The sequence below is a fragment of the Rana temporaria genome, chromosome 9 (genome assembly GCF_905171775.1).
Source record: "Rana temporaria chromosome 9, aRanTem1.1, whole genome shotgun sequence".
Lineage (NCBI taxonomy): Eukaryota > Metazoa > Chordata > Amphibia > Anura > Ranidae > Rana > Rana temporaria.
Genome location: NC_053497.1, coordinates 117,873,140 through 117,885,751, shown reverse-complemented (window position 1 = coordinate 117,885,751; position 12,612 = coordinate 117,873,140).

Genomic DNA, 12,612 nt, shown 5'->3' with positions numbered 1-12,612 from the left:
TTATCGTAGGTATATAGATGACTTATTTTTTATCTGGGCAGGTTCCCTTTTAACGTTGGAAAAATTCTTAAAGGAGCTAAATACAAATACCTGTAATATTCACTTAACTAGTGAATACAACCAACAAAGTATCCATTTCTTAGACCTTAATATATTCAGAAATGAGAACAAGTTGGGAACCAAGGTTTACTTTAAGCCAACTGACTCTAACAGTTACCTACCCATGCAAAGCGGTCATCATCCTATGTGGCTGAAGAACATACCTAAAGGACGGCTAATGCGTGTGAGACGCAACTGTACAAATGATACTGACTTTAAATCTCAGGCCCAGTTGCTGAAAGGGAAATTTATAGAAAAAGGCTATAAGGACAACCATCTGGAAAAGATCATAGAGGAATTAGCACTAATACCAAGATCAAGCTGCCTAGCCAGAACAAAATCCCTTAATAAGAAAAACACGCATGAGTGGAGCTTCATCTCAGGATATCACAGCCAATACAAAGAGGTAGAAAAAATATTTAAGAATCGTTGGCACATATTATTCTTAGACAAAATACTCAATACAGTCCTTCCAACCAAACCTGGTTTTATCTATAGGAAGGCCATCAGCTTCGGTGACAAAATTGTCAAAAAAGTACTAGACCCTCCAAAAAAGCCTCCATCCATCTGGGATAAGGATGGCTTCTTTCCTTGCAAGAAATGTCTCCCATGTAGAGAAGCCGACAGATCAAGAGGCTCTATCGATACCTTTACCTCTACATCTAATGGCACTCAGTTTCATGTTAAAACCTTCATTACTTGCAATACGACCCATGTGGTCTATATGCTTGAGTGTCATTGTAAATTGATATACATTGGGCGAACTAAAAGAGCATTAAAAGTTAGAATAGCTGAACATGTGGCCAATATTAAATTAGGATATAAAGATCACAACGTATCATTGCATTTCAAGTTACACCACAATCGCAATCCCGCAGGTCTCAAGTTTTGGGGGATAGACCATATTGGACCCACATGGAGAGGATCCAATTATGTTAGGGAACTATCTAAATGCGAAACCGAATGGATTTATACAGCTGATACATTGTTGCCAAAAGGGTTGAATGTCGATCTTGACATAAACTGTTTTATCAGTGACTATTAAAGGGTCACTAAAGGAAAAAAATTGTTTTGCTGAAATGACTGTTTATTGGGTATAGAGACATACAAGTTAACTGATTCCTTTTTAAAAATGATTAAAAATTGAATTTAATCTATCATATGTGCCTCTAGTTTCACTTTCGGCTTTAAAGGTACATACATGAAGTTCCGGGTGAGAGGTGAGTCGGGAAGACTCAGAACAAAAACAAACAAATCCAGGGCAGTGTTTTGTTTTTAAAATGAATCTGATTGGTTCTGAGGAGTTTTAGACACACAGTAATGACAGCTTAGACCACCGTGAGAAAGCTCCCAGTATGATGGTTATAAGGAAACCAGGAAGTGTGGAGATCACAGCAGAATTACAGCTACTTCAAAGCAAAAACGAACAATGAGGACATGAAACCAGTACTGCAGTAAGGTAAAGGAAGCTATTTAGCTAAAAAATAAATTTCCTTTAGTGACCCTTTAATTTTAATTATCTCCCCTATTGGCTCTTCACACGTCCTTACACAAATCTACAACTACTTCAGATTTTATTTGATACATTGTTGCTTCTTTTGTTTGTCGCCCATCTTTTTTCATCTTTTGTCTCCAGTTAACTGCTGTTCTCACTGATCAGCTATGTGAGTTATAACAGTCTCCTGCTTAATACTATTGAAAAATCCCAGCAACCATACATTATGAACCCGTCAGTTGATTATCTGTGTGTCTTTTAAAAGAAATCCCACATATATACATATATATTTTTATATATATATATATATATATATATATATATATATAGTGTGTGTGTGTGTTTTTCTTTAGAGGTAGTATGTTTTTTATATTTTAGATAGCTTTTTTTTTACGTGCGTTACTGTGCATTTTTATTCATTTTTTATGGCCATTGCGTGTGTTTTTTAGACTTTTATTCATTTTTTATGGCCATTGCGTGTGTTTTTTTAATAAAAACTATCCTTACTTTCATAACGTCTAAATTATATACGTTACGTTTATTTCGCATCTTGAGTGCCATCTAATGAATCCAGCACACTCTTATTATTGCAACACCTGAATCCTCCCTTTCAGGACCAGATATCTATGTCACACATAGACATACTAACCACAATACACACCCACATCAGCCGTGATTGGGTGAAATGTAGCGTGTGTTTAAAGCACAAAATTATTATATGTGTATTTTTTAACATTTGCTCCCTTTTATTAAAGGCATTTTTATATTATCGCTTGTATTGATCATTGTCTAATGATCTTTCCTTATTTATGGGACAAGCGTATCAATGTTTTGATATACTACGTTTTTTATAGTTTCAATTCCATTAAAGTGCAGTACAAAGATCTTTTTCACAACTTCTTTAAAATCTCCTTTACAACACGGCTGACGTCCATCTGCCCATCCGGTCTGAGTTGCACCTATCGCGACCGGGGGACGGAATGTTCTTACCCAATAGCTGCTGTTGAGAGAGTACAAAGAGAAAGTGACAGCGCTGTGTAGCCACGCCCTCTGTCGAAGTCGGAAGTGACAAAACGCGTCAGGGCGTGGCTACAACGGTGCTACAAGGAAGACAATTTGCGTTCCACTGACTACCAGCCAAACTTGGATTACCATACTAACTTCACAGCACGCGCGCGGCCCCTGTGTGTGGAGGATGGCGGTGACCATTTTGTATACCCTTACATGTTCATTTACAAGTGTTATACTGTACGGGCATTATTAGTGGGTTTGTTCCTGACTTATCTGGGGGTTACATTTCAAAGCAATATCACACTATTTTAGTGTTTTTCTTGTCTTATATGTACCTCTGCTGACAATAATCCTGACAGTACCTGGAGGAATATCGGATGGTGTGATTCAGGAGGAAAAACATTTGTTTTTTCTGTGATAAGCCTGCCCCCCGGAGGGGGGAGTAACCCACTTGTATTTTGGTGTATCTTTTAATTGGTGTAGGGTGCACGAATACCCATTTTAAGATCACATCACCATATTTTTTCCTTATTTAATAACTTTATATTGAGCTGGAATTCGCCAGTTCCCAGCACTGTTTTAGCATTTGAACGTCCGTTCATAGATTATTTTGATACTTTGTTTTATATATATATATCCACACACGTGCACTTTATAGTGCTCCTCCCTGTTACTGGTGAGTAGTGTGCCCAATTTATCCCTGCTTTTGGGTACATTTGCACTGCAATCATCCTTGCATGACTGAGGGGCTCCAGGATGGGCAGGATTATTGGTGCTTGCCATCAGTTAACTGGTCCTATCAAGAAGTGATGGTTTTGCCAGGTGCCTTTTGTACTTGGTGGCACTGTACTGTTGTGTGTGTTTGCAGGCACTACTTAGTTGAGTTGGGTTTGCACACCCTGCCTCTTCCTTTTTACATGATGGATCCAGTTAAATAGCATCTTATGGTTTTCTCTCCTGCTTTTCTGCTGCAGAGGTTGTGTCTTCTTGGGGGCATTTTATATTATGGACCTGTGAGACCATAAGCACATAGAGAGTCAGACAGGCTCAGACTTTAACTCCTGTTGGGGGTTGTAGTACGTCCCCATTTCCCAAAAAGTTAGGAGAGGGTGATTTTTACCACGGTGTAAACATCCCCTCTTTTTTTAACACACTGTAAATATCTGAGAACTGAGGAGACCAGCTGATGGCCATTTGGCAGAGGACTGTTGACCTATTCTTGTCTGAGCATATTCTGCTCTAAAACATGGATACATCTTTCAGCATTAATGGTGTCTTTCTAGAGGTGTAAGGTGCCCATACCATCAGAGATGTAGGCTTTTAAACTAATAGCTGGAAAGTCCCTCCCATCTTAAATCCAAAGGATGCAGTGCCCAGGGCTGCCCCAAAAAAAAGATATTAATTTTGACTTGTCTAACCCCAGAACAGTTTACCACTTTGCAACAGACCATTTTAAAAACTCTTTGGCCCAGAGAAGACGGCAGTGTTTCTGGATCATTTTCAGATATGGCTTATGAGCATTACTTAGCATTTTTGGATGTCACAGCAGACTGTGTTCACAGATAGTGATTTTTGGAAGTATTTCTGAGCCCATGCAGTGATGGACATCACAGAATCATGCCTGTTTTTAATGCAGTGCCGTTTGAGGACCAGAAGATCACGGGCATCCAATATTGCGTTTTGGCCTTTTCCTTTGCGCACAAAGATTTTTTCAGATTCTTAGAATCTTTTGATGTTATATACTGTAGATGATATTGATATATTTAAAGACCTGGAATTTTAAGTTGAAAAACATTATTCTGAAATTGTTAAACAATTTTTAGATGCAGCTTTTCACAGATTGATGAACCTCTGCCCATTTAAACTTTTCAGATACACTGACTCTCTAAGATGCCCTTTTTTCATACCCAGTTACGTTACTGACCTATTGCTAATTGGTTGCAAAGTGTTCTTCCTAGTTGGTACCATTTACTTTGATAGCTTTTTGTTGCCCTATCCCAACTTTTTAAAGCGGTGTTACTGCCATCAATTTCAAAATGTACCTAATTTTTTTTTATTAAAATTTTCTAGTGATGTGATATGTTTCCTATTTTGTATTGTGAATAAAATATGGGTTTAGGAGAATTCTAATTCTATTGTTATGAAGATTTCACACAGCGTCTCAACTTTTTTTGGAATTGAGGTTGTACATCAGTTCAGGGGCCTATTACTCTTTCTTCTGATGGCTACCCCCATTCGGAATGCCTGCCTTTCTCTGGTCCTTCAACCGGGCCATTGGCCATAACTGCCTCACGCTTTTTCTGGAGAATTTTGTGCCACTGTGTCAGAGTTCTTGGGCAAAATTGTGGCGTTTGCTGAGGCCTTAGACAGCAGAGGTCACAGCTGTGCCCCTCAGAACTCCCATACTTAATTGGATCTTTGACTGTGCTCTTATAACATATACAGAAGGAAAAGTAGGTATCAGATGAGGAACAATACTCTCCTTTAGTGGCATCTGATGAGGATGGTGTATCTGTAAATGAAAACTTTTAAAAACTCAAGGAAATTATTGCTATGCTACTTTCAATGATATACTTGTTGTTTTTGCTTGAGCTTGTCTTATATGGAGGCTGGATTTAACCGCAGAAGATTTTTTTTCTCCCCCTAAAGTTCGCAAGCCCTGTGATTGATCCAGCCATTCAGCTACCTCAAGAAAACCTTCACAAACCTCTGTGTTGGAGACCTTATTTAAGGCTATCTGTGACCTGGTGGCCTCAGCCATGCAACCTAGGGGATAGAAGTTATGTCTACAGGGAGTGCAGAATTATTAGGTAAATTAGTATTTTGACCACATCATCCTCTTTATGCATGTTGTCTTACTCCAAGCTGTATAGGCTCGAAAGCCTACTACCAATTAAGCATATTAGGTGATGTGCATCTCTGTAATGAGAAGGTGTGTGGTCTAATGACATCAACACCCTATATCAGGTGTGCATAATTATTAGGCAACTTCCTTTCCTTTGGCAAAATGGGTCAAAAGAAGGACTCGACAGGCTCAGAAAAGTCAAAAATAGTGAGATATCTTGCAGAGGGATGCAGCACTCTTAAAATTGCAAAGCTATTGAAGCGTGATCATCGAACAATCAAGCGTTTCATTCAAAATAGTCAACAGGGTCGCAAGAAGCGCGTGGAAAAACCACGTCGCAAAATAACTGTCCATGAACTGAGAAAAGTCAAGCGTGCAGCTGCCAAGATGCCACTTGCCACCAGTTTGGCCATATTTCAGAGCTGCAACATCACTGGAGTGCCCAAAAGCACAAGGTGTGCAATACTCAGAGACATGGCCAAGGTAAGAAAGGCTGAAAGACGACGACCACTGAACAAGACACACAAGCTGAAACGTCAAGACTGGGCCAAGAAATATCTCAAGACTGATTTTTCTAAGGTTTTATGGACTGATGAAATGAGAGTGAGTCTTGATGGGCCAGATGGATGGGCCCGTGGCTGGATTGGTAAAGGGCAGAGAGCTCCAGTCCGACTCAGACGCCAGCAAGGTGGAGGTGGAGTACTGGTTTGGGCTGGTATCATCAAAGATGAGCTTGTGGGGCCTTTTCGGGTTGAGGATGGAGTCAAGCTCAACTCCCAGTCCTCCTGCCAGTTTCTGGAAGACACCTTCTTCAAGCAGTGGTACAGGAAGAAGTCTGCATCCTTCAAGAAAAACATGATTTTCATGCAGGACAATGCTCCATCACACGTGTCCAAGTACTCCACAGCGTGGCTGGCAAGAAAGGGTATAAAAGAAGAAAAACTAATGACATGGCCTCCTTGTTCACCTGATCTGAACCCCATTGAGAACATGTGGTCCATCATCAAATGTGAGATTTACAAGGAGGGAAAACAGTACACCTCTCTGAACAGTGTCTGGGAGGCTGTGGTTGCTGCTGCACGCAATGTTGATGGTGAACAGATCAAAACACTGACAGAATCCATGGATGGCAGGCTTTTTTTTAGTGTCCTTGCAAAGAAAGGTGGCTATATTGGTCACTGATTTGTTTTTGTTTTGTTTTTGAATGTCAGAAATGTATATTTGTGAATGTTGAGATGTTATATTGGTTTCACTGGTAAAAATAAATAATTAAAATGGGTATATATATATTTTTTGTTAAGTTGCCTAATAATTATGCACAGTAATAGTCACCTGCACACACAGATATCCCCCTAAAATAGCTAAAACTAAAAACAAACTAAAAACTACTTCCAAAAACATTCAGCTTTGATATTAATGAGTTTTTTGGGTTCATTGAGAACATGGTTGTTGTTCAATAATAAAATTAATCCTCAAAAATACAACTTGCCTAATAATTCTGCACTCCCTGTATAGTGGTTTTTCATATTATTGCTCTCTGGACTCTGGGTGTGGCCTGAAATCCCAGCTCTCATACTTCCATAAGTACATTAGGGAGATTATGAACTTTTGGAGTACGCTTCCCCCAAAAGAAAAAAGCTAATGCCTCTTTGAGTAGATTTCTTTCGTCTGTCCCATACATTCCAATGCAAAGTATAAGCTAGGAACTGACTTTTGCAAGAAGACATGGTCTTTCAAACAAACCAAGGATTTTGCACAGTGAGGGGGAGCCCCCACTTCTCAAATTTTGGGGGACCTTTTCTGTTTTTCTTGACCTTCTGGTCTCAGAACATTATCGCCTGCAATGAGAGTCTCTGAGTTAGAAGCCTTATACTTTAAGGAGCCTTTCTTATTGTAAAAGGCCAACGTTGTCTTGAATCCTAATGCCTTCTTTCTTCCAAAGGAGGCCTCTGCTTTCTACCTGAGTTAGGATATTGCCCTACACCAGTGTTTCTAAACACCAGTCCTCAAGGCACCCCAACAGGTCATGTTTTCAGGATTTCCCTCAGATGAAACAGCTGTGGTAATTGCTAAGGCAGTGAAACTGATCAAATCACCTGTGCAAAATAATGGAAATCCTGAAAACATGACCTGTTGGGGCACCTTGAGGACTGGAGTTGAGAAACACTGCCTTACACTACAAGTTCTCAGCAGAGCCTTTAAACTGAAGGATAGGGTTCATCCTGTTCCTGTTAGGCAAACTCTACCAGATCTGTGAGTGCTTCATGGGCAGCATAAGGCACCCATTTCTTAGATTTGCATTCACACTTTTGTTTCATTCTCACAAGTGGATGCTCAAGCCTCCTCTAAATCCAGTTTTGGGTGTAAGGTGCTACAAGCTGCTCTCCTAGTCCTTTGATCCCAACATGACCTGTTGACATTTTTTTGCTTTTTGCTGTCCAATTTGGAATGTTTTAAAGAAACCTGTGTCCTGTACTGTACAATCAGGTGAATAGGATTTATTTTATTGTATATCACATGTTCACCAAGAAAATTACCTTACATACAGGCAAGTTATAGGGTGTGGCTTGTCCCGCCCTGTAGTCTTTCTTGTAGCTTTTGTCAGTGGCCAATCACCTGATGGTAGCTGCATATAACTTGGTTGTAATGATTCAAAGAAGCATGGGTCCTCTACTATATTCCAGGCAATTGATTTTAATGGTAAGTGGAAAACCCTTTTCTTTGCTACTACCCCTCCCAATTTCTTCAATCTCTCCCTCTCTTCTGCCATCTTCCCTAACTTTTTGAAAAAATATAAAAAATGGAGTTGGGACTTTGTATGAGGCATACATACAAAGGGCCTCCATCCCTGCAAGGGTTAAAAAATGGAAGATTGGGACTTTAAATGAGATGCGATTATAGCAATATGCGATTAAGTAAAAAAATGGAAAATAAAAAATTGTTACCATAATGACCAGGCTCAAAAATACCAGCCCAAGAAGCACTAAACCAAATGAATCTGTCTAACTGTATGTAATTAAAACAGGTTTAGTTGCAGGAATTTGCAAATACCTGGGAAGCTGCAGGCCAAGCGTCACGGCACTCTGTGTAACTGCAGTCCTAACTATAATTTTTAAGGCCTCCAAAGGAGGAGCCCAGGTGTGCTAATCAATAGACAGGGAGCAAATGGCAACCTAGACCTGCCCCTATATAAAGTTGGTATGGCAAATGAGAGCACTGGGAAGACAACAAACAAAGGTGAAACCAATACATGCCTATCAAACCAAAATGCCACCAAACTAAGTGCGGACCACATCTAACTGGGTCAGCTAGCCAAAACATGACAATGCATAAATTAACTGTTGGTGATAGATCTGTAAAGGCACTCTGTTACACCTCTGAAATCGCATCTCCATCCCTGGCTAATATTAAAAAAATATAAAATGGAGTTGGGACTTTGTATGAGGCACGTGGCTTAGACCGCCACGGGCCTCCATCCCTGCAAGGGTTAAAAAAATGGAAGATTGGGACTTTAAATGAGATGCGATTATAGCAATATGCGATTAAGTATAAATATGGAAAATAAAAAATTGTTTCCATAATGACCAGGCTCAAAAATACCAGCCCAAGAAGCACTAAACCAAATTAATCTGTCTAACTGTATGTAATTAATACAGAGGTTTAGTTGCAGGAAACAATTTTTTATTTTCCATATTTATACTTAATCACATATTGCTATAATCGCATCTCATTTAAAGTCCCAATCTTCCATTTTTTTAAACTTTTTGAAACATGCACTAGTCAGCCCCCTACTTTAAAAAGCCCTTACTGGACCCATCCAATCTTAACAACCTATGCTTCATCTCCTTGCTCCCCTTTTTATCCAAACTCTTTGAACATCTAGTCCAAAACCGACTGAGCATCCACCTTGCTGATAATAGCCGCCTTGATCCCCTTCAGTCTGCATTTTGTCCTCAACTGCTCTCCTAAAACTAACAAACGCTATACTAACGGCCAAAACGAAGGGACAATATTTTGTGTACTTCTACTCCTGGACCTCTCTGCTGCCTTTGATATGGTTGACCACCCCCTCCTCCTCAAAAAACCTCCACGCCTTTGGTCTCCTTGACTGTACTCTTCGCTGGTTCTCTACCTACTTATCTAACCGCACCTTTAGCGTTACTTACAATTCTACTTCCTCCTCTCCTCTTCCTTTCTCTTCTGGGGTCCCCCAAGGTTCTGTTATTGGACCTCGACTATTTTCAATCTACAACTCCTCCCTCTGTCAGCTGATAGCCTCCTACGGCTTCCAATACCATCTCTACGCTGATGACACTCATATCTATTTCTCTGCACCTCAACTCGCTCCTTCATTCTCCTCACACATCACTAATTTACTATCAGATATATCAGTTTGGATGTCACACCACTTCCTCAAACTCAATCTATCCAAAAGCGAACTTATAATTTTTCCTCCCCCCACGTGCCTCATCCCCTGATCTCTCTGCTAAAATTGATGGCACAACTATCAGCCCATCCCCACATGCCAAGGAGTAGTACTGGACTCTGAATTCTCCTTTAAGCCCCACGTCCAATCACGTTCCAAATCTTGCTGCTTCAACCTCCGCAACATCTCCAAAATACGCTCCTTTCTAACTAATGACAAAACAAATCTTTTAATTCACTCTCTGGTCATTTCTCACCTCGATTACTGCAACTCCCTCCTCATTGATCTACCTCTGCATACTCTATCCCCCCTTCAGTCCATCATGAATGCTTCTGCCAGACTCACCCACCTTACCAACCGCGCTGTCTCTGCTACTCCTCTCTATCAATCCCTACACTGGCTTCCTTTTACCAAACAAATTAAATTCAAAATACTAACAACTACCTACAAAGCCATCCAGAACTCTGCCCCCAGCTACATCACTAATCTAGTCTCTAAATACTAACCTAATTGTTCTCTTCGTTCTTCTCAAGACCTCCTGCTGTCTAGCTCTCTCATCACCTCCTCCCATGCTCGTCTCCAGGACTTTTCCAGAGCCTCTCCAAGCCTATGAAACTCCTTACCTCAATCTGTCTTTTTATCTCCTTCTCTATTAGCTTTTAGAGGATCCCTGAAAACCCTCCTCTTCAGAGAAGCCTATCCTACCCACAACCTAACAACTTTATTTTGATTTTGTCCATCTGATCATCCCCCACAGCTTCTACCCTTTGTTCCACTTGACCCTCTCTTCTAGATTGTAAGTTCTAATGAGCAGGGCCCTCTGATCCCTTTTGTATTGTATTGTATTGAATTGTGTTGTAACTGTACTGTCTTCCCTGATGTTGTAAAGCGCTACACAAACTGTTGGTGCTATATAAATTCTGTATAATAATAATTACTGCACCCATCTTCACACTGTCCTTCAATATTACTAGACCAATCAAGTCACCTGAAAAGAAAAACACAGAGGTCATCTGGTATTTTAGGGTTGTTTTCCAAGAACTTTACCAATCTACCATGCCTCTACATGTCATCTGATCATTTCCCCCCGGTGTTCTGTGTTCTCAGCATGTGTGTGTATTTGTATGCCTGGTTCCCAACACACCTATTGGCTCGCTGTGTATGGATCATCAGTCCCCCACTCTTTGGCCAGTTTGCAGAGTAGCAGTAGGGTGCCAGGTGCTGGAATGCTGTCAGTGTTCCAACATGTGGCACTCTACCAAAGCCAGTACTGTCAGAAGATAAACAGCATTACTGCTGATCACTAATGCAGGGAGGAGGTAACAGCACTGCCAATATCTTCCAATGTTGGGTGGGGACTTTACGCAATACTTTCACTGATGCCAATGCAGAGGGTTATTTTCCCAGTCACTGATACCAAATGCAGGGGGGTTTCTTGCTACACCCACTGACACTAATGTGTGGGAGTTACTATTACTGACACCATCACTGGAACTTATTTTACTCCCACTTACTTTTCTGTGTGCATTATGGTACACTGCAACAAAAATGCAGCATGGGCAAAAAAATTGCGCGCTTGGAGTGCTTTGCGGTCCATTTCAACGGTCCTGGACATTCTATCTTTGCTCTCAGCACCACCATCACCCCAAGACACCGTATAGATGTAACTTAAACACGCCGATCCCAAATCTAATCAGCGGCTCCTCCGGGGGTAGCACTACAAAATCTATATATGTCTATGCTATATCATCAGGGAAACACCATTTAACGCCCAGCTTTTAAATTTATCCCCTTGTACTTCTATAATAGAAGTGTATGGTTAAGCGCAGCAAACCTGCAAAAAAGCTGTAGGTACACTGCGCTGCACCCACGGTGTGATTAACCACAGCAAATCAGTGTGAAAGCAGCCCTATACTATTATGCCCAGTGTATTGCTTCACACTGACCTGGAGATCTCTTCTTTCCTGCTGCTGGCACCACGCTGGAGACGGCTAGCCGGGATAAGAGGTGGAGTGCAGTTCGTATCACTCCGTATGGGACAGGAGCCGACACTACAGATGAGGCATCAGCCTATGCAGCTCTTAATGCTCTGGAATAGCGGGTCAAGATAATAATAATGCAATATTACGACTTAAGTGCATATAGGTTTAACAGCTATGTAACTGAACTTTCAACGACTTGTTAAAGAGGAAGTAAACCATCACAAAAAAAAAAACCTGCAAGAGAAAGGCATAATGAGCTAATATGCACAGCATACTAGCTCATTATGTGTCACTTACCTGAGAACGAAGCCCCTGAAGTCCTCCACGGTCCCGTCCACTGCCATGTCCCCTCGGATCTTTCTTCCTATTATCGTCGCTCCGGCGCTGTGATTGGCCGGAGCGGCGATGACGTCACTCCCGCGCATGCGTGGAATCCGGTATTATTCCCGGCATCTACAGGTAACAAGTCCTGCACGGTCAGGGCGCCTGCGCCGTTGTCTACGGCGCGCATGCACCGTAGACAACGGTGCATTCCTTTCTGCATATATCTATGCAGACACCTACAGGTAAGCCTTATTCTAGGCTTACCTGTAGGTGAAAGTGGCTTAGGAGGGTTTACAACCACTTTAATGTACAATTACTTTTCATTACAATGGCAAATGCTAATTTTGTATTCTTATCTGAAAATTTTGAATAAAAACATTGGAATCCAAAAAATACTGGAGGAACATTTGCATTCATCAGCCAGGAAGCT